At 40.3% G+C, this 22807-nt stretch overlaps 1 protein-coding gene across 1 annotated transcript in view; it reads right to left on the minus strand.

The window, feature by feature from the left end:
- The window catches only part of LOC307270126 (uncharacterized protein), a 102254-nt gene extending 85928 nt beyond the window's left edge, over positions 1-16326 (minus strand). The window contains exon 1 of the mRNA XM_080053292.1: positions 16235-16326. The gene's annotated coding sequence lies outside the window, so the exon portion shown is untranslated. The remainder of the gene's footprint in view (positions 1-16234) is intronic.
- Positions 16327-22807: the final 6481 nt, after the last annotated feature.

Raw genomic sequence — 22807 nt, forward strand, 5'->3', positions numbered from 1 at the left:
AGATGGCTATTTTATATTTTCTGCAGTAAATGAACACATGTAAAAAATAAAATAAAAACTGCAGCGCAATGCTGTTCACTCTGTTGTAAGTTCACGGCTTTGTTCCGTACATTAACGTATGGATCAAAAAGTTTACTGATATTATAACGGGTTTCCTCAGTGAGAATTTATCGCTCAGACAATATCGAGATTTCCAAAGGTGTAGTTTCCTTAAAGGGCAGCGCTCTAAAGGTGCGAACACACTGCACAGCGCGGCGCGGCGGTTGGCCGCGCGAATCGCAGGTTCCGCACCGCGTGTTCCGCACATGCGCACACACACACACGCACACACGCACACACGCACACATGTATCCATGGCCGTGCATATAGGCTACACATTCACGCCGGCATATCAACATGTAGAGAAAACCCAAACAGATTTTCAGATGTTTAGGGAAATGTTTGGAAGTGTCAGTTGTCGTATTTAGTTTTTATTGTCTCTGCATATTCACTCATCTGCAGTACATCTTCCCTGGCTTTCTCTCCTTCTCTCTTCTATAATGTGAGTCTATTCCTTGCTCCTTTTACTAAAAGGTGTCTCATTAAACTGCTGTCATACATTTTATCGATGTGTTGGAACTTTCTCTCTCTCTCTCTCTCTCTGTCTTTTCCTTCTTTTTTCCCTTCATCCCTCCTTTCCCGACTGCACCGCCAGCCAGGTTTCACGTGTCTTGTAGCTCAGCAGACTCACCCGAGTGATGTCGGGAGGAGCTCAACGCTGATTGGCTATCGCGGCCGGCGGCGAAAAGTTCAATATTTTCAACTTCTGCGGCGGCCGCAGCATTCGCGCCGCGCCGCGTGATCCGCTCGCCGCCGGCCGCCGATTCGCGCGGCGGCGCTCGAAATACATTGACTTTCTATGTGAACTCGCCGCGCGGCGATGTGCAGTGTGTTCGTACCTTAAGAGCTTAATTTAAGCTCAAACTCTGGAACAAAAACTGGTACAGCAGGTTAGCTGTGCAGCCTCTGTTACCACGGTGATCTAGCTAGGTAAAAAGAGAGCTACCTTTCATAGTATAGAAAACTCTGGCTTTAGACTCAACAGACCTAGCTCAGCCGTTAATCTTGCTTCGTAGTACACCCCTCTGGAACAATTTACAGAAATGACAACGAATTTAAATAAATACCTTCATATCCTTTAACAAATTTAGACATATCTTAAATCTGCCAAACTCTACCTGTAACTGTTTTAATGAGGCTATATTGTTCTTTCACTCATTTAATTTTAATAGCAGTCATTCTACACTGTGTGCACAATTATTAGGCAACTGAGGACATATCATAATTTTTATGCATATTTCCCAACTTCAAGCCGTATAAACCTAAGTGCTTATTGGATTTAAGCATACCAGGTGATGTGTATTTGTGTAATGAGTTTATTGTTTATTGTGGATCCCCATTAGTTGACGCAGAAGCGGCAGACTAGTCTTCCTGGGGTCCAATTAAAATCTGAACACACAAACAGCAAATCATCACATTCACTCAAATACAGTAAAAAGTACAGTTACAAGACTACAAATACATAACAGTTGCAAACAAACAAAAAAATAAATGGGCATCTGGGCGCCTCAGAGCGCGCAAACACCCACATCAAAACACAATACATTGAGCACCAAGCCAAGCCAGAGTCCCGAGTTCCTATTTACCATAAATAAAATAGGATTTAATTTGCCTCTTGAATTCCCTCTTCACAGGTATAACACGAATGTGCGAAGGGAGTACGTTCCACAAAGAAATGGATCTACAGAAGGATGTCCTCCTCATTGCATTCCTCCTACAGTGTGGGAGCACAACTTGTCCTGCTGTTGCAGATCTAGTATCTAGAGTTAAGGTGTGGCCTAAGGAGATCTACACTCTATATCAAGGTGTGCATAATTATTAGGCAGTTTCTCTTTCTCAGGCAAAATGGGCCAAAAAAGAGATTTAACGGACTCTGAAAAGTCAAATTTTTTAAAAAGTCTTTCAGAGGGATGCAGCACTCTTGAAATTGCTAAGATATTGGGGCGTGACCACAGAACCAAACGTTTTGTTGCAAATAGCCAACAAGGTCGCAAGAAACGTATTGAGAAAAAAAGACGCAAATTAACTGCCAAAGATTTGAGAAGAATCAAACGTGAAACTACCAGGAACCCATTATCCTCCAGTTCTGCCATATTCCAGAACTGCAACCTACCCAGAGTGCTCAGAAGTACAAGGTGTTCAGTGCTTAGAGACATGGCCAAGGTAAGGAAGGCTGAAACCCGACCACCACTGAACAAAACACACAAGTTGAAACGTCAAGACTGGGCCAAGAAATATCTGAAGACAGATTTTTCAAAGGTTTTATGGACTGATGAGATGAGAGTGACTCTTGATGGACCAGATGGATGGGCCCGTGGCTGGATCAGTAACGGACACAGAGCTCCACTTCGACTCAGACGCCAGCAAGGTGGAGGTGGGATACTGGGCTGGTATGGGCTGGTATTATTAAAGATGAGCTAGTTGGACCTTTTCGGGTTGAAGATGGCCTCAAAATCAACTCCCAAACCTACTGCCAGTTTCTGGAAGATACTTTGGTGACACTTTATAATAACTATCCGTTGTAACTCGTTAATAGATCATTAGTAAACTCTTAATTAATGATTATTAATGATTTGTTAAGTGTTTGTTAGCAGTTTGTTAACGATTTATAACAATGGTAGATAGTTAATAGCTTAATAATTGAATCAGTTCATCTGGGACGAGGCTGAAATAGGCTATAGACTATACACAGTGCATGGGCAACTGAGGGCAGCCCCATTTTCAAATATTTTTAAATAAACTCAATACACACTGTGCATGCCATGGATTTGAACGTGACGTGATCAGTTAATCTCGGATTACCTCCCAGATGAACTGATTCAATTATTAAGCTATTAACTATCTACCATTGTTATAAATCCTTAACAAACTGCTAACAAACACTTAACGAATCATCAATAATCATTAATTAAGAGTTTACTAATGATCTATTAACCAGTTACAACGGATAGTTATTATAAAGTGTTACCGATACTTTCTTCAAGCAGTGGTACAGGAAAAAGTCTGCATCTTTCAAGAAGACCATGATTTTTATGCAGGACAATGCTCCATCACATGCATCGAAGTACTCAATTGCATGGCTAGCCAGTAAAGGCCTTAAGGATGTAAAAATAATGACATGACCCCCTTCCTCACCTGACTAAGGGCGCACTCACACTAGTGCCGTTTGCCTGTTCCGTGCTCAGCACGATTCAGCACGATTCCCCCCCCTCCCCACTCCCCCCGCAGGCCCGTGCTCACACTGCTCGTGGCCTGGGCACACTTGCACCTTGCCTACGTCACCGTGCACGTTTAGGATTTGGAGCTTAGTCTACTTGTAGGCTATACGACTGTTTGTGAATATTTTCATCCGGCCAAATTTGCATCAAATATTCCACTTCCACATTAGAGCAACGAGAATCCTTAAGCTATTGTTTTTTTTTAAATGTAGTCTTGACGTAATAGGTCGCGGTGGACAGTCTCATATTTGTGCAGCACGCTGTTTATTATTAATATAACGGCCCGTCATCAGACCATATGTATCCGGATGGTTTTGTACACATCGATCGCTCCATCAAATCCAAGTCAGAACTTTTTGTATGGGCAGAGATCGTTTTTTTAAGTGTCTTTATAAAGTTTCTTGTTAAACCTTAGTGTAGGCTACTGTTTCCTTATCACCGGGCTGCGGTGTGTTGTTTTGGGTGCGTCTCCACCGCCATGCGTAAATGCAGTTATGACAGCTGACGGGAGGAAAAAGAAAAAAAATCATCTGACGAACGTGAGTAAACACGAAAACCTTTTTGCTGTGCTTTCTGAGCCGACCTAATTAGCTCTCTCCCTCTTTTATTAGCCCACACCTAGGCTTACACACACGTTAATTCTCACACATTATAGCTACAAGTCCAAGTGGTGGGCAATTCTGGTGCCGACTAGTAAGGCAGCGGACGTTAACGGACAATGCATCCTTAATAAATTCACGTCAGGAACGCCGCCTGTGCGCTTGCTTGTGCGCGTGTCATCTCATTAGCATCTGTACTTTGGCCACGGCACACCTCTCCCAGGTGTGCCGTGGCCAAGGGGCTGTTCCGTGCTGGAATACGGATGGCGTGGTCACACTAGCCAAACGTTCTAGACTTTAGTATGCTAATGAGCTTTGGCACGGGGCCGCGGCCCTAGTGTGAGTGGCCCCTTAAACCCTATTGAGAACCTGTGGGCCCTGCTTAAATGGGATATTTACAGTGAAGGAAATCAGTACACCTCTCGGAACAGTGTCTGGGAGGCTGTGGTTGCTGCTGCACAAAAAGTTGATCGTCAACAGATCAAGAAACTGACAGACTCCATGAATGGAAGGCTTGTGACAGTTATTGAAAAGAAGGGTGGCTATATTGGTCACAGATTATTTTTTTTTACATGTCGGAAATTTTTATTTGTAAATTTTGAGTTGTTTTATTATTCTCACTTTAACAGATGAAAATAAACAAGTGAGATGGGAAAATTTTCGTTTTTTTACTTAGTTGCATAATAATTCTGCATACTAATAGTTGCCTAATAATAGCAAAACATATATATATTCTCATAAGAAAGACAAAACCTCACTTTTACTTTCGTAAACATTCAGGTTTAGGTTCATTAACATTTTGGATTGACCGAGAGCACTGTAGTTGTTCAATAATAAAATGAATCCTCAAAAATACAACTTGCCTAATAATTGTGCACAGTGTACATCACTGTCTAAATTCTTAATTCTTAAAGTTGAGTTATATTTACTTGGAAATGGAAAGTGCAGTTACCGTAATTAAACCAAGTTAGTCTTACTCAACTGAAGAGTGGTGTTTACGCAGTAGAATTAAGGACACGGATTGCCTTAGATCAGGGGTCCCCAAACTACGGCCCGCGGGCCACATGCGGCCCGCGGCCCGCTTTTTATTGGCCCGCGGCCGATTTTAAAAAGATAATGTAATTTTTTTTTTTTTTTTTTTTTGCATTTCTTAGTTAACCCACTAGTGCAGGGGTGTCAAACACTGATTGATTGGCCCGTGGCACATTTTAAAAATATAATGTAATATGGCGCTTTTAAATAATTTAAATGCACTCATTATATTACAGACAAATATGTCCCATAAAAGAAAATGAGCAACAAGCCCATCCCAGAGGACCCTGCATAATATTTTATTTTAAATTAATATTATTATGGAAAATCTATGCGTCCTTCTCCAATAGCTTCTAACAGTGGCGTGCACAGACATTTTGGGGGGCAGGTGCTCAGTGTAAAAAAAGGGCACAATATATTCTATCGATGAATGACCAAATCATTTTAAGGGTACTTAAATCCCCCCCTGGCCTAATGACTTTTAATACCCGGCCACACATAGAGTGTCTCTCAAAGGAAATTTGGAGACTGTGTTTTTGACCCTGGACCTTCTAGGGGGGTCCGGGGGTGCTCCCCTAGAAGAAAAATGTTAACCTTTTAAAGTAAAATTCATCAATCTGGTGCATTTTGAGAAGAAAGCTAAGGCTAAATCACATGTGTTAATGTGGGCTATTTAGTACTATTTTCTGGAATAATTTGAAGACACAGAATTACCAAAAAGCAGAAAGAAAAAATTTAAATGTAAATAATATAATTAGCTTATATAGCAGGGGTGGCCAACCAGTCAGAGACAAAGAGCCACATTTTTTACTGTGTTACTGCAAAGAGCCACATCGTACACACGGGTACACACGGGTACATTTTGACTGGGGGTGGCCAAGGTGGGCCACAGAGTTAGAGTGGGGTGGCCATCCACCCCTGAATGAATAGAATGTGATATGCTGTACAACCAATTCAAAGATGATTTATAATCCCAAATTCCCAAATCATGTTAGTATCCATTGTAATGTTTGTCAGAAAACTAAACCCCTGAAGGGGGGTCTGGGGGCATCCCCCCCCCAGAAGATTTTTTTGTGTTTTTAACATGTAATCTAAGCATTCTGGTGCATTCTCGCGAAGATAATAAAGGAAAAAGTCAATATTTATTTCAGCTCAGATGAATAGTAAAATTAGCAAGACAACATAACTTGCTAGCAGCCAGATGCCTAACAACTGGACAGAGGGACGGATGACCACTAGCTTTTGACCAAATATCTTGCTAAAAAAATTAACGGTAACACTTTACAATAAGGTACACAAAATTGTAGTAGCTACTACATACCTACTACATAGATATGTGTTACCTACTACATAGGGGGTTTTTTTTTTGTGCTACCTATGTGTTAGGTAGCACAAAAAAAAAAAACCCTATGTGTTAGGTAGCACATAGGGTTTTTTTTTGTGCTACCTATGTGTTAGGTAGCACAAAAAAAAAAACCCTATGTGTTACCTACTACATAGGTTTTTTTTGTGCTACCTATGTGTTAGGTAGCACAAAAAAAAACCCTATGTGTTACCTACTACATAGGTTTTTTTTTTGTGCTACCTATGTGTTAGGTAGCACAAAAAAAAAACCTATGTGTTAGGTAGCACATAGGGTTTTTTTTGTGCTACCTATGTGTTAGGTAGCACAAAAAAAAACCCTATGTGTTACCTACTACATAGGTTTTTTTTTTGTGCTGCCTATGTGTTAGGTAGCACAAAAAAAACCCCTATGTGTTACCTACTACATAGGTTTTTTTTGTGCTACCTATGTGTTAGGTAGCACAAAAAAAAACCCTATGTGTTACCTACTACATAGGTTTTTTTTTTGTGCTACCTAACACATAGGTAGCACAAAAAAAAAACCCTATGTAGTAGGTAACACATATCTATGTAGTAGGTATGTAGTAGCTACTACAATTTTGTGTACCTTATTGTAAAGTGTTACCAAATAAACCTTTATTTATGGAAATCTGCCCTTGCTAAGAACATGTTACACTCGCTAACTACAAACTTTAATTTTTTTATTCAGATTTCAAAAATCTGCTGGGACACGTGCCTATACACATGCATGGGTGGCACGCATGTCACAAGCACACTTATGCTGTTTTCAAGACCTTAGCTGACCAGAGACCAGTTCTAGTGGCCACAGTCCTACCATTAATTTAGTAATTGAAAATTGCAAACTGATCTCTGATCACTGATCTCATATCAGTGGATTGGAGTGTTTGTGTGATGAACTTGGCAACTACCTATCAAAAAAAGTTAAGAAAGAAAAAAAAATACATATCATCTCTGAACTAGGATACATATCAGGAAAAAAATGTAATTAAAAAAATAAAATTAAGGACTTCCGGTTTGGCCATGCAGGGGTAGGACGTGCAAAGGCAGAGCTCCCCACCCAACTTATCAATATTAACCTTTAAAAACGCCGCTCAGGGCATCTAACTGCTTAAATCAGTCTAAGACAGACAAAAGGTCACCAACTTTGGCGATATGAGTAAGAATAAGCCGACCAGTGCGCCGCCGTGGACTCCGCCAACAACCCGAACTAGTATAGCTAGCAAGGTTGCTGCTATGGCTAGTGCTAGCCCACACAGTGGTGGAACGACTGCAAACGTGGAGGCTGTTTCCGTGAGCCAGCTTGTAGCCGAGTTGTCGAAACAACGGTCTTCGCTCAAGGAGGACATCTCTGCTTTAATTCAAGAGTCAATTGCCCCGCTTCAGTCCTCCGTGAATGCACTGACAGAGACGGTTACTAGCTTTCAAGCACGGCTAAGCGCAACCGAAGTTCTGGCTGGGGATAACTTCAGTGCGATTTTCACAGCGGACGGGAAAATAAAACGACTAGAGGAGCAAAATGCCGCACTGCTCGAACGCGTGGATGACCTGGAGAACCGCTCTCGCAGAGCAAACCTGAGAATCCTGAACGTCCCGGAGGACAGCGAGAAGGGCCAGCACACCGTCAAGTTTGTATCCGACCTGCTAATGGAAGCAATGGGCGAAGAGGTTTTTGAAAACCCACCGGAGTTGGAGCGGGCTCATCGTTCTCCCGGCCAAAGACCCCGAGAAGGACAGCCGCCCCGTCCCTTTGTGGTGTGTTTCCATCGTTTCCAGGTGAAAGAAAAGGCATTGCAGTGGGCCCGGACGCACGACGTGGAGTTTAACGGCTCCAAACTGAGGATCTACCCGGACATGTCTGCTGGCCTGGCGAAGAAACGCGCTGCATTTAAAAACGTCAAGCAGCTCCTCTATGAGAAGAAGATAAGATTCAGTCTGCTACATCCTGCACGTCTCCGAGTTCAGTTTGAGGATGAGACTCTCTTTTTCCACTCACCAGAAGCTGCCAAGGTGTTCTTTGACCGTCGGGTTGCCGGACCAATTGACTGATTCTGACTCAAATGGACTAATCCGAGACCGACAGAACTTCATCGAGCTGAAGTGATCAATATGTCTGAAGGTTGGTTAATTTGAGCCGTTAGAATTTAAGTGAAGCAAATATCAGTCTGTATCACTTTCATAATCGATAGCAGAATGTTTGTTGACAACTGGTTAACGTTACGTTACAGCCTGAGAGGGGCGTAGCCCAAGCAAAACTATTTGCCTATTTGTTCAGATCCTATGGTTCAGATGCATTTATTTATCATTTAGCCATCTATCCTGTCTATGCAGTAGTTCGAATAATGCATACTTAAGTGTGATATGGGAGGTGAACTAAAGTTAGCCTGCCTACTTGTTATATTAATGGCGGTTGTTTATGTTGACTGGGAACTACAATGTTATTCATCTCTGTTCAGAGTCAATGCCCTGAGTGTGTATACTTGTTAAAGTGAGAGTGGGGAGCATTGTGTAGGGGAAATAACGTATGGGCTATTGGAAGTTTAGTCACAGTAAGATAGCTGCGGTTCGTTACTGTTCAGAGAACGAACCTAGAGTTCACACATGTTCCAAGGTTAGGGTTTTTTTTTTTTTTTTTTTTCTCTCTCTCCCGTTCTCCATTTTATATTCTCCCGATCTGGCTATACAGCACCATCCATTTCAGCCGTAACATTACCCAACCCGCTTGTTTATTAAGCTATGAATAGAGCAAGCACAACTTTAGTTGGAGGGTCTGCAGTACGTTTTGTTAGCTGGAATGTCAGAGGCATGAATGGCCCAGTGAAAAGGGCGCGAATTTTTTCACATTTAAAACGGTTGCACACTGAAATTGCATTTCTGCAGGAAACGCACCTACGAGTACAAGATCAAGTTTTACTTAGAAAGGCCTGGATAGGTCAGGTGTACCATTCAACCTTTAGTAACAGAGCTAGAGGTGCTGCAATTATAATCCATAAAAAAGTACTCTTCACTGCTTCAAAAATAATTTCAGATCCCCAGGGACGTTATGTTATAGTATCAGGTCGTCTCTATCACACCCCGGTGGTTTTAGTTAGTATTTACGCCCCCAACTGGGATGATGCAGATTTTTTCAGGAAGATAATCACCTTATTACCAGATTTAAATACTCATCACCTAATATTTGGCGGTGATATGAACTGTGTGATGGACACAGCCATAGACCGGTCAAGTCCCAAATCTGCACCTCCATCAAAAATGTCCAGAGCTCTTTTAAGTCTCATGACGCACCTTGGCTGTATTGACCCATGGAGATTTTTGTATCCAAACAAAAAAGAATTCTCTTGTTTTTCACATGTTCATCAGTCTTATTCAAGAATAGACTATTTTTTCATTGATAAGCGTCTTCTTCCCTCAGTGAAATCTGTAGACTACTCGGCTATTGTAGAATCTGATCATGCACCTGTTATTCTTGACATTGGCTTTACACTTAATTACCCACCAAGGCCAGCTTGGAGACTTAACACGGCATTACTTTCAGATGCAGATTTTTGTCAGTTCATGTCTAAAGCAATAGATGATTTCATTTTAACCAATCAGAATGACTCCGTATCACCATCCATATTATGGGAAACATTAAAAGTCGTACTGAGGGGACAAATAATATCATTTTCAGCTTCACGTAATAAGAAAAGAAAACAAAGACAGGAGGAGCTCATTGATTCTATTCTTAAAATGGATCATCAATACTCAACAACTCCAACACCTGAACTATACAAAGAAAAATTAAATCTGAAAGCAAAGTATGATATATTGTCTACTGGAAGGACTGAACATAACTTGTTAAGATCACGAGCATTCTTTTATGAACATGGGGAGAAGGCAGGACGCCTACTTGCTCACCAGTTAAAGGCTAAGTCGTCTGCCCAACTCATATCAACAATTAGGAAAACGCCTCAAGAATTGACAATAGATCCCCAAGAAATTAATAATACTTTTAAAACATTTTATTCTGAGTTATATACCTCAGAATTTCCTCAGGACACTTCTTCTATGGTTAATTTTTTAGAAACCCTGAATACTCCAACAATTGCACAGGAACAAAGGGACAACCTGGAAAGACCACTAAACAGACAGGAAGTAGATAACTCAATTAAGGACATGCAGAGCGGGAAGGCCCCTGGGCCGGACGGCTTCCCAGTCGAATTCTATAAAAAATTCTCCTTAAAACTGATCCCCTTACTTCTCAATATGTTTAAGTACTCGTTTGAACAGACAGCTCTCCCACAGAGCCTCACAGAGGCTCTCATCACAGTTTTACTGAAGCCTGGTAAAGACCCGGTGGATTGCAGCTCTTATAGGCCTATTTCTTTACTGAACGTGGACGTTAAGATACTGTCTAAAATTCTGGCCTCTCGAATAAACACCATAGTATCAGACATCATTTCAAATGATCAAACCGGTTTTGTGAGAGGCCGCCACTCATTCATTAACATTCGTAGACTCCTGAATGTGGTGCATTCTCCAGCGTCTGGGGGAGGACCAGAGGTGGTGGTCTCCCTAGACGCGGAGAAGGCATTCGACAGAGTAGAATGGGAGTATCTTTTTGCTGTACTGGGCAAATTTGGGTTTGGGCCGAAATTTATGTCCTGGGTTCGTCTATTATATTCATCTCCTAAAGCTGCAGTAGTTACTAATAAATTATGTTCACATTATTTTCCTTTATCTAGGGGCACGCGTCAAGGCTGCCCACTTAGCCCATTACTGTTCATTTTAGCGATAGAGCCCCTGTCAATTAAACTTAGAACTACACCATCCATACATGGCATTAGAAGGATGGAGATGGAATATAAAGCTTCCTTGTATGCTGATGATCTCTTAATATTTTTAACGGACCCGCTATCCTGTAAATCTGAACTTTTGAAGATTCTGGTTGACTTTGGTGGTTTTTCAGGTTATAAAATTAACTATTCAAAAAGTGTGTGTTTCCCTATCAATGATAAGGCAAAGCAGATTCCAGACACAGACTTGCCATTTTGTATATCACATTCCGGTTTTAAGTATTTAGGAATAAATATCACCCCTTCTTTTTCTGAATTGTTTAAAGCCAACTTCACACCTATAATGGAGAAACTAAAATCTGACCTCCAGAGATGGAGTGCTATTTACCTTTCTTTAGCTGGAAAAATCAACTGCGTCAAGATGAATGTGTTGCCTAGATTTTTATATTTGTTTCAAAGCATCCCAGTTTTCCTGCCAAAATCCTTCTTCCGTTCACTTGATGCCCTACTCTCAAGTTTCATATGGGGAGGTAAATCTTCAAGACTTCGTAAAACATTGCTTGAAAGGCCAAGAAAAGAGGGTGGGCTTGCTCTCCCGAATTTCAGGGTTTATTATTGGGCAGCGAATCTGCAAAAAATAATGTACTGGTTTCAGGCCCCAGACACGGGTTGGTGCAGTGAGGAGGCAAAGCTCTGTAATCTGTCATCACTTCCTGCACTATTAACAACAAAACTTCCTCTCTCCCCATCACAGTTTTCCTCAAGCCCAGTAGTGCGCTCAACCCTAAGAATTTGGATACAATTCAGGCAAACATTTAAATTGTCTGGCCTTTCTATGCTAAGTCCCATATGTAATAACCACCTCTTTCCAGCTGCTAAACTCGATGTCACATTCACACAATGGGACACTATGGGTCTTACTACATGCAAGGACTTTTTCATAGATAATATTTTTCCTACTTTCACAGATTTGGCCAAAAAACACTCTATTTCTAAATCCAGTTTTTTCCGATATCTTCAGTTACGCCACTTTATTCAAACGTACAACCCATCGTTCCCTCAATTACCTGAAAGTTCAAACTTGGATGTCATACTAAAGATTCCCTTAACTTTGAAGGGCCAAATCTCTAATTTATATAATTCAATTATGTCATTTAGTAGTGTATCAACAGAAAAGATCAAAACAAAATGGGAGGAAGAATTAGGAACAGTCATTTCAGATGAGACATGGGTTAGGGCTCTTAGCTGTGTAAACGGAACCTCTTCTTGTGTACGTCTCAATCTTATTCAATTTAAAGTTCTCCACCGTACTCACTATAGTAAGGTCAGACTTGCTAAAATATACCCTGAACTAGATGAGACGTGTGATCGCTGTAAAGCCACCAACGCAGACCTAGCTCATATGTTCTGGTCGTGCTCCAAGTTGGAAGAGTTTTGGAAATCAATATTTGGGATTTTGAATGTTGCTTTTGGCCTACATCTACAACCTAGCCCTTTAATGGCTATATTTGGTGTAAGAGATAACGACACTGCGACAGCCACTAACAAGAAAAATGTTATTGCCTTTGCAACTCTAATTGCTCGAAGGAGAATTCTCTTGGAATGGAAATCCCAATTATCACCGAAGGCATCTGTGTGGCTTTCTGATATGATGATGTTTTTAAAAATTGAAAAAGTGAAATACTTTCTTAGAGGATCAACCGAAAAATTCAACAAAGTCTGGGACCCTTTACTGGTTTATTTTGACAAACTTGTCACTCTCCCCTCTCATTAGTATATAAGCTTTAATGTAAAGCGCAATCACTTTCATCTTAGGAGAACTCCCCCCCCCCCCCCCTTTTTTTTTTTTTTTTTTTTCTTTTTTCTTTTTTTTTTTTTTTTTTTTTTTTTTTTATGGCACTGGGATTGTTAGGGTTGGATGGGGTTTATAAAAATATAAAAATGTAAATTGTTAACTCTTGTTTCATTGTACATTGTCGCAAAAAGAAATGTAACTACTGTGAAATATTGTAACATGTGTGACAGCGTACATCTTGTCTAACAAGCAATAAAAATACATGTAAAAAAAAAAAAAAAAAAAATTAAAATAAAAAATAACATTTGAACTGGGGGGGGGGGGGGGGGCACTGGGGTGGCCAGTAAGAGTTCAGGGGGGGGGGGGCGTTTTTATTTTCGCGGGGAGCTTGCACATGCATGCACAAGCATTATTTATTAAAAAAAAAACAAAAAAAAACAGGGGGCCCCACACTAGGACTTGAAACGGGCCCCCAGATCGTTAAGGCCGCCCCTGTGATAATGACAGGACTGGACTAAAGACGACAGGGCAGTCATTTTCAACAATGAACATTGTGTGCACTGCCTCACACACAAACTCTCAGTTCAACCAAGTCCACAAACAAAAATATAACAATTTAAAATAGCGTTTTTCTCTTACTATGCATGTTGCTTTGTGGGACTTACTTTTAGCATGGAGAGAGTTGAAGTGGCGCTGAAGATTTGAAGCCTTGAAATGCGCAAATGACACCTGGCATATAAGGCAGAATGGCTTGGCATAACGTTCAACAAAAAATATGAACTCTCCCACTCTGTTTCGGAGCGAACTTGACACAAATAGTTTACTCAGGGAAAACCTCCCTCCAAGCTGAGCGGGCAGTTTTATGTTGCGTCCGCACCAAACGTTTGCGAACGTTATGTTGCGTCCTCAATTAAACATTTGCGAACAGGCATACACATAGGGCCTACACATTAATACAATAAAAAATTAAATAATAGACAACATGTAAAACGAACGTAAGAGCCGCATGAAACGTTTGCGAACATGCACACACATAGGCCCACAAAAAAAAAGTATAAAAAAAAAAAAAAAAAATTATAATCACATAATTTGATATGAACTGAAGAGTCGCACGAAGCTGGGCAAAGAGCCGCATGCGGCTCGCGAGCCGCGGGTTGGCCACCCCTGTTATATAGCTTCATGACTGATTTAGTACCACCAAACCACGTTGCGTAGTTAAAATAAAATGTGTGGACAGCTTTTAAGATATTTCAATAACATTTGAGGAACAGTTCAACATTAAAATCTGAGCTTTAAAAGGCCCTGAACAGTTAACATGACTCTGGTCTTGACTATGACCTTTCATCTTCATCTTCCTCCTTGCTGCTGGTGGATGCTTTCATCCAGGAGAGCAGAGAGCTGCTCCCCTGGGCTGCCTGCTGTAGCTCCCTTTCTTTTTCCTTTTTTAACCTCTCCTTTCTAGGCATTATACTGCAATTTGTAAATAAAAAGAGACCAACCAACCATATGAATAAGACTGGATACATTACAACAAGGCACAAGGCTACTTTTTCTGCAGGCAATTGGGAATTGCCTGTTTGTCATTTAGCAAATAAATTACTGCAAGTGTTAATTATATAGCCTAAAGTAAACCTAAACAACACTAAATATTCAGCATACTGATAGATTCACATGCTGTACCAATGACAAACTCCGCCAACATTAGTTGTGTTCATCACGTCATATCTATTTTTTTTTTTGGGCTAGCTTGTTAAGCAGGACAGTCGGCTAATTTATGCTCAGCTGTGTGGCGCTGCATGATAGAGGCTACTTTATAACAGAGACAAGCAAATGCAAGTTATAGCTTGGCAACTGAGGCCTAGGGGGCAAACAATACACTCTTGACTCCATTCATGTATGTGTTACCTCGCTGGTGGGGCAGGGCAGGCCGGGGAGTAGGTGTGTGTGTGCAGCAGCTGGGAACTGCTGCGGCAACGCGCCTCCGTTTGTGTCCACTCTGCGCGTTCACGTTGACAAAGGAAGTGTGTGCGGAGGAGGAGGAGGGGGGGCATATTTATTGGGGCATTATTGTCAAACGTTTTTAAACGTTGAGCATTTATAGATGATAATGTCGGCATGGGCTTTTTGTAAAAAAAAAAAAAAAAAAAAAAAAAAAAAAAAACGAACTTTCAGATTTTTTATTTTTATTTTTTTCAAAAGGGCACTTGATTGGGCCAGGGGAAAAGGGCAGGTGCTTCAGCACCACTTCAGGTCTACCTGTGCACGCCACTGGCTTCTAATTCATCTGACACAGTGTCTCCATTTTTTTTTTCATACAAAATTCTTCAGATTTAGCCTCTTAATTTCCCTCTCAAAGTGCACCAAATTCATGCATTTCGCTTTAAAAACTTTAAAAAATCTCCCGGGGGGGCATACCCCCGGACCCCCCTAGGAGGGTCGGGACCTCGGCTGGATACTATTTTCACCCTGCTGGACATTGGACGCAAAGGCAGAAAATACTGGGTGTATCATTGCCATATAAACAAGAGGGGGAATGTGTCTGTTTAATGTGCAAGGAAAGTGTTGCCGTGAAGAAGGATTACAATTTACGAAGACACTATGAAACTAAACATCAGAGCAGCTACATGTCCTGATAAATGTGTTATTTTTGCAAAGTGGCCCGGCCCTTCGTAGATTTTTCTGTATGTGGCCCTCAGTGAAAAAAGTTTGGGGACCCCTGCCTTAGATAAATCAAGTAAGCACAACAAAGTGTAGAGACGCCCCCTTTTCCCACAATGACTTGCAGTGGACTAAACGTTTGTTATGTTGCTATTTGGACCCTCAGTGAAGGGGATGTTTCATTCCATTACCTCACTATGCATTTTGTTTACATAAAACATTTCTTTGTGAAATAACCGTTGTTTTTTGGTTATAACAAAACGGTTTGTGGACATCTTAAGCCAGATCCCTAGTTCAACTCAGGAGACAATTTACAATAGAAATGAATCATTCCATTGAAGTTGATATATTGTAACAAGTTTCTTGAAGTAACAAACAGAAGCTGCTCTCTATGTTTAGCATTTGAACAAATAGGGGACAAAGTAAACTTTTATATGCAATGAAACACATCTGCCCAATGAAATATAACATCTCCTTCGCTCACGGTGCATACAGCAACATAACAAATTATAATGGAAACCCTGCTGCCAGTTGATTAATGTTTTTTTACAGGGAAATTTCTAACAGTGTACAGGAGGGCTACATGTTTAGCATTAGATAGCATAGTTTAGCATCAGTTAGCCTTTGCAGTTCACGCTCACGGTTCATGTGTGCGAGCCATTGATTTCCCTGATGAACTTGTAATGTGGAACATACCTGCTAAGTACAACCGGACTTCAGGCTTCCAAACAGCACCCAGTAGTTTTTGTTGACAACGTTCCTCGGTTCCTCCTCGTGCTCCGCTATGGTCTTCTTCTTCTTCTTGTGTATTGTTTTTTGGCGGTTGGCAAACAAGTTAAAGACGCATTACCGCCATCTACTGGTATGGAGTGTGGCATAAATAACAACCTCGCTTCAAAAATAAATTATTATTATTAATAATAATAATAATAATAATAATAATAATAATAATAATAATAATAATAATAATAATAATAATAATAATAATAATAATAATAATAATAATAATAATAATAATAATAATAATAATAATAATAAATAAAAATTATTACAATACTTTAGAACCTGTATTTTCAAAAACAAAGTAGTAAACCTAAGAAAATGAAATATAATTTGATAACACGCATTTGTAAAATGTCTATTAAATCAAAACTTACTTTTTCTTTTCTGAATTTTCCCCTCATCTGCCTTCTGTCTTCCTCATATCTCTCACACTGCATTAGAACATGTTCTACGGTCTCTTCTTGCCCACATTCACATCTGCCTGTTTCGGGTTTTCATATTAAAAACGGTGTACTGTTCAGACCTGTGTGCGCAAATGCCATTTAATTTCCTCTTATCCCAATGTGTGCTTGAACCCATACAAAAACAACTATAGGCCCCATCATTTGAATACGGTATAATGTTTGTTGAACCTCAATCAAAATATTTAGTCTGCTTTCGGAACAGTTGTACTGTAGGCTCTTTAATGCTGAACTGGAATCTGAGCAAATAACTGACCGTGATGGCCTGTTGTCCTCCACCCACTGCACTGCCAACAATATTGCCAGCAGTTCACCTGTATAAACTGATACCTCAATTAACCCTCTTCCCTATTTTCACTCGAAATTCCGGTACAGTAAAAGCTACCCCTATACTTTATTACCTGAGTCCTTAGACGCATCTGTATAAATTTGAACATAGCTAAAGAATTTGTCTATGTACTCCTGTATTACTTGTTTATTTGTGTTTTCTAATAATGATACATCAACTGTAGCATTTGGCAAAATCCAAGGTGGAATTATAAGCATCGGTACTGTAGGAACTCCCGTATGTCCATGCGCCGCTCGTATTTTCAGAGGAAATACAACAAGAGCACTTGGGTAACTGTTTCAAAATGAAAGACTCTTCTTTTATTAGGTAGACTAGACTAGACTTTGGCGTTTTGCTGGCGATTAGTTTACTTGGGATAATTGGGCAGCATGCTGCTGCCCAATTATCAATCAATTATATCCATAAGTAGCCTAGTTTATATTTTCCAAAAATAAGCTCATAAATGTAAGGATTATTTTAGTTTGAACTGTACCAATTGAAACACCCATTTGTTTTGAAGCTGGCCAACCATTTATTGCCAATATAATGGTATAAAATGACAATTGGGCAAAATGTTTTTTTTATTTAAAATAATTCCATCTAATGAAACATCAGTAAACCTGCAATAAAACAATGCTTAATATCGGAAGTGTTGGAACACATATAACAAACATAACAAGTCTAAGAGTAAAAAGTAAACAAGAAAACGTATTAATTTGCATTGTTTGAACACCCCCACTTCCTTACCCAGCACATTGTATTTTTTATTTATTTTATCTTGAGCACCTTGGATTCTTGTATTGCTGACTTGTATATTACAGATGTCACTCCATTTTGCAAACCAGAGGCATGCATTACATCATCAAATCACTCTTTTTAATTGGTCAATTTAAGGGGACTAGCAGCAGATAGCCTTGCCCCTCCCTTCAGCTTGATTAGCGCTTTAAACCCCTCATCACTTCTTCTTTTTATCTATGGGTTGTCCATATCACTGTCAGGAGAATTCTATCCTCACTCTTTCCTTTTTGGTCAGCTACACTATAATGCTCCTCCTGTACCTATATTCTCCTACTATAGGTACATGGATTATTTACACTGCTCTCTCTTTAGGTTAAGGCCTGTCACCCATAAGAGTTTTAGGAGAAAACTATTTCAATTCCCAGCTTGCCCAGCCCCACAAACAGCAGTCTCCTATCCCCTGCGTATATCCCCTGAGTTGACTCTTTCCATCACTATGTTTCACCAGCAGAATGCCCCGGGATATACCCTCAAAGCCGTAGCCTGAACAGCATTTAACTTATAAAGCGTGGATTTAGCTGCTCCTCCATATGCAAGACACCCATATTGAAAACTGCTCTCATCATACCTTTATAAATCATTAACATCACGTTCCTATCTGCACCCCAAGAGCATCCAGCCAAGCACCAGTCAATATCTCCTCACAATCTGCTACCTGTCTGTAATGTGTGTGCTAGTTGTACAAATCAGTTACATTTTGCAGTTAGAAGGGTTTATTAGTATTTTCAAGTTTCAATTTATTTTAATGTCAGTAAACATGTTCATGTGTTGTATGTAATGTCATTGTATGGTTTGTCTAAATGGTTTGAAAAAATTAAATAAAACATTCTAAAAATAGGCCTATATGTATCTAAAATAAACATCTAATATTTTATCATTTGTTTTAAAATTAATTCAGCAATAGCAGATCCCAGCGCATGCATGCGATAGGCAAAAAAAAAATTGATTCCTTCTGTACATTTATTTTGTTTCATTCCCCGCTAAACGCTCAGTTATGCTCCCATTGAGTGCGTAAATAGAGACATGATTTCAACGTTTTATTTTGTCACTGCCCTCATACTTCCATGCGTCCTTTATGTTGGAATGGACATTAAGCAAATGAACCACTAGAGGACAGTAGCGCCGCTCAGAGTCAATAGTTACTCAAAGAGGAAGACAAGAGTCAAAGAGTGAATGAACTCAAGAAACCTTTTATAATAGGTCCATGGAAGAAACAGCTTTAGCATAAGTCATAAGATGACTGGACATGAAAAGGAAATTGTGCTTCATTGTGGACATCCTCGATTTTTTTTTTTAAATGTTAATCAACCTGTTGCCCCGGAACCGGATGTCCTTCTCTTTGCATTCGGGTCGTAAGCAAAACCAAAACAGAACAGTCCAGTTGTTTTGTTGAGAGAGGAGATTTGATACTGATAAAGAGTTTGTGACGGAGTTTGTGGAGACAGAGTCGTCGTGACTGTGGGGGAAATGTCTAAAGCGGATATGGTGAGAGCGTTGGTGAAGCAGCGACTGAATGCGGCCGCTGAAGAGATATTTGGGCTGTTTGAAAAAACCATAGCAGAGCACGAGGAGGAACGTTGTCGTTTAAAGAAGGAGAACGAGCGACAACAAAAACTACTGGACGCTGTTTGGAAGCCTGAAGTCCGGTTATACTTAGCAGGTATGTTCCACATTACAAGTCAATCAGAGAAATCACTGGCTAACACATGTGAGCGTGAAGTGAAAAGGCTAACTGGACAGCATCAGGCTAATCCCCCAACACCATGTTTGTGTAGAAGGTAAAGCCTAAATAGTGTCTTAGTAGTTTCCTTTGCTTGATGCAGGACAATACCTTGACCCGTCTGAAATCTTTTCCACGACCTGTATCTCTTCCGACATGGTTGTTTAAGAAATAAGAAACTTATTACTTAGCATCAGGGTTAGCTTTTTGCCAACTGAAACATATTATCACTGTAGTTTTCATCCAATGGACAGGGTTCCTACACGTTTCCGTGTCTGGATAATTAAGGAAAAAAGAAAAGAGTAATCTGTGGAAATAGGCATACTGTCTATTTGTGTTTTCAAAACGAAACGGCTAATGCTAAACATGTAGCCCTCATGTAGTCTATTGACAAATTGAATAAGGGCCACCGGCCTTTTTAGCTGCTGGATTTTATTTGACTTTGTTCGATAATTTTATTTATTTAACTTTAAACTTGAGAGATCTATGGGGGTGACCCTCATTTGCAATGATGTCGAGTCAAATAAATGCAAAGCAAACACAACAATGCATACACACAAGAAATGCAAATACATCAAATACATATCAACTGATAGAGAGACAAAACAATTTAAACATTTAGACAGTGATGTAGAATGGCTGCAATTAAAATGAAATGAGTGAAAGTACAATATAGCCTCATTAAAACAGTTACAGTAGAGTTTGTCAGATTTAAGATAATATGTCTAAATTTGTTAAAGGATATGAACGTATTTATTTTAATGCTATGAATTCAAATTGTTTCGGGAGTCAGCGGCACTGAAACTAAAAGCTGTCTTTCCAAGCTCAGACCGGGCTTGTTGTGAGACATACAGTATAACATGAGCATGTCAGTGGAGCGTATCTGATAAAGCAGCCCATCTGAAATTTACAGCATTACGGCCTCTGCACACATCCTGCGTCTACCTCTGGAGCGCGTCGCCTAACGGCCCCCACACACATCCTACCTCTACTGCGCGTCTACCTCGCGTCTGCGTCTGACTTTTTGTCACTGACCGTGTAATCAACCTAGAGCGGGCACACATCCAACCTCAGCGACGCTCCCCTTTACCTCAGGAGGCTCGCCTATTTTTTTCTGAGAGCCGCGCGTCACTTTTTGGATGAAATTACAGAATATGGCCTCCCTTTTATTTTTTTATTTTGCTTTAGCCAGCCAATAATCTAACTACATGTTAAAGCTGGGGTATATGATTTCTGATTGGTCAAAGTGAACATGAGCGGTACACTTTGACCAATCAGAAAATCAGATTCTCTGTTCTTATTGGCTGTTGGGACTGCCCATTCACTTTGGCACCGACGTTGTTGGTGTGGAGCTTGTCAGGGAGGGACCATAGGGGAGGGAACAAAGAGAACAAGTGGAGCGGTTGAGATATTTGGATTCAAATCTCTATCCCAACTGCTATTTTCTCCCCAAATTATATACCCCAGCTTTAAAGGGCACTAGAATACAGGAAATCACATCTAGGCTGAATCCACAGCCTAGAATAACACAGCTTTTGCGCGTGTGTCCCCCCGGGAAAGTCTGCGAGTCCTCAGGGTTTGTGTCCAAAACAAGCGTTAATCTAGTTCACTGCATACTTCCACTGAGTCCACTGAGGGGGTAGACTTCTCCGGACTTCATCGTCTTCATAATTTATTTATTCACAATGCATGCAGTTATGACGAGATGTATTATCAAATAAACTAAAGCAAAGAAATTACTAAAAGTAGGGTATGAGTATTATGTTCTAATGTAAAGGAAAATACAAAAAACAATGTTTTTGGGCTATATCATTCTGTACATTGAATAATATAACTTTGTAGATTTGAATGCATTCTTGTAGTCTAATAAACTTTTCAGATTTAGAATTGTATTTGTTTGATTTCAGATCAAACAAATACAATTTGAAATCTGATCAATTCATTTGAGTATTAGATTATATCAACATAAATGAATACAAATTATAACCATATCACACCAACATTAAAGGAACACTACAATTTCTCCATCAGTTTTTTTTATTTGGGACCTTTTGAATTTCCCACAGACCCACTCAAATCACCATCCATCCATCCATCCACCCACCAACCCTAACTATCTTCTTTTTTCCTCCTCCAAACTACCGTCATTATATCAGTCTTTAAAATAATTAACTATTGCCCACCCCCCTCATCTCTTGTACATCTTGTCTACTGCACATTTTTTAGAAATATGAATCTTTTCATTTACCAGCAGACAGTTGACGGCACTTTGGATTTTTAGCTGCTGTTTCTTGCATCAGAGTCTCCATGTTAAGTTTGTCTTCAACATAAACTCGTGGTTTTCCTTGTGTTTGACCTTTTCCCTGCAGACGTCCAGCAGCTGGTGGTGGTTAAAGAAGAGGTTCCCCCTGAGCAGCAGGAGTGGAGCCCCAGTCTGGACCAGGAGGAGCCACCACCAGAGCCCCCACACATTAAAGAAGAACAGGAGGAAGTGTGGAGCAGTCAGGAGGGAGAGCAGCTTCAAGATATCATCAAGTTCCCCTTCACTCCTGTAACTGTGAAGAGTGAAGATTGTGAAGAGACTGAAGACGGTGGAGAAAAGCCCTTGAAATACCACTGGATTTCTGGATCTCAGCCCAACAAAACACTTGAGGTTGTTGGTCCTTGGTCCTCACAGTTTCATCAAAGACTAACTGAACAGATGGAAACAGCAGCTAATGGAGAGGACAGTGGCGGACCAGAACCAGCCAGGAACTCCCATCAAGATCCACATTCACAACCTGAGACTGAAGACCAGCCTGAAGACTCCTCTAAGTCTGAAGACAGGGGTGATGAGTCTGAGGAGACCAGAGAGCTTCAGTTGGGTTTAAAGAGTGATATAAAAGGTAATACTGGAGAGAAAGTACACAGCTGCTCTGAGTGTGAGAAACAATTAAATATGAAAGGGACACTTGACAGAACACATAGTCATCCGCACTGGAAAAAAAACTCAAAAGCTGTGATGTTTGTGAGCAAAGATTCACTTGGTAAGATCAACTCAGAAGACATAAGACACAGTGTGTTGGCCTTCAGTGCTCTCAGCTTCATAATAACCAAACTGAACATATGGAAACAGCAGCTGATGGAGTGTAGGAAAAGATTTAGTGTACAGTCTACAACACTTATATTTACAGTCAAAA

Source organism: Ammodytes marinus (genome assembly GCF_949987685.1).
Source record: "Ammodytes marinus genome assembly, chromosome: 24".
Lineage (NCBI taxonomy): Eukaryota > Metazoa > Chordata > Actinopteri > Uranoscopiformes > Ammodytidae > Ammodytes > Ammodytes marinus.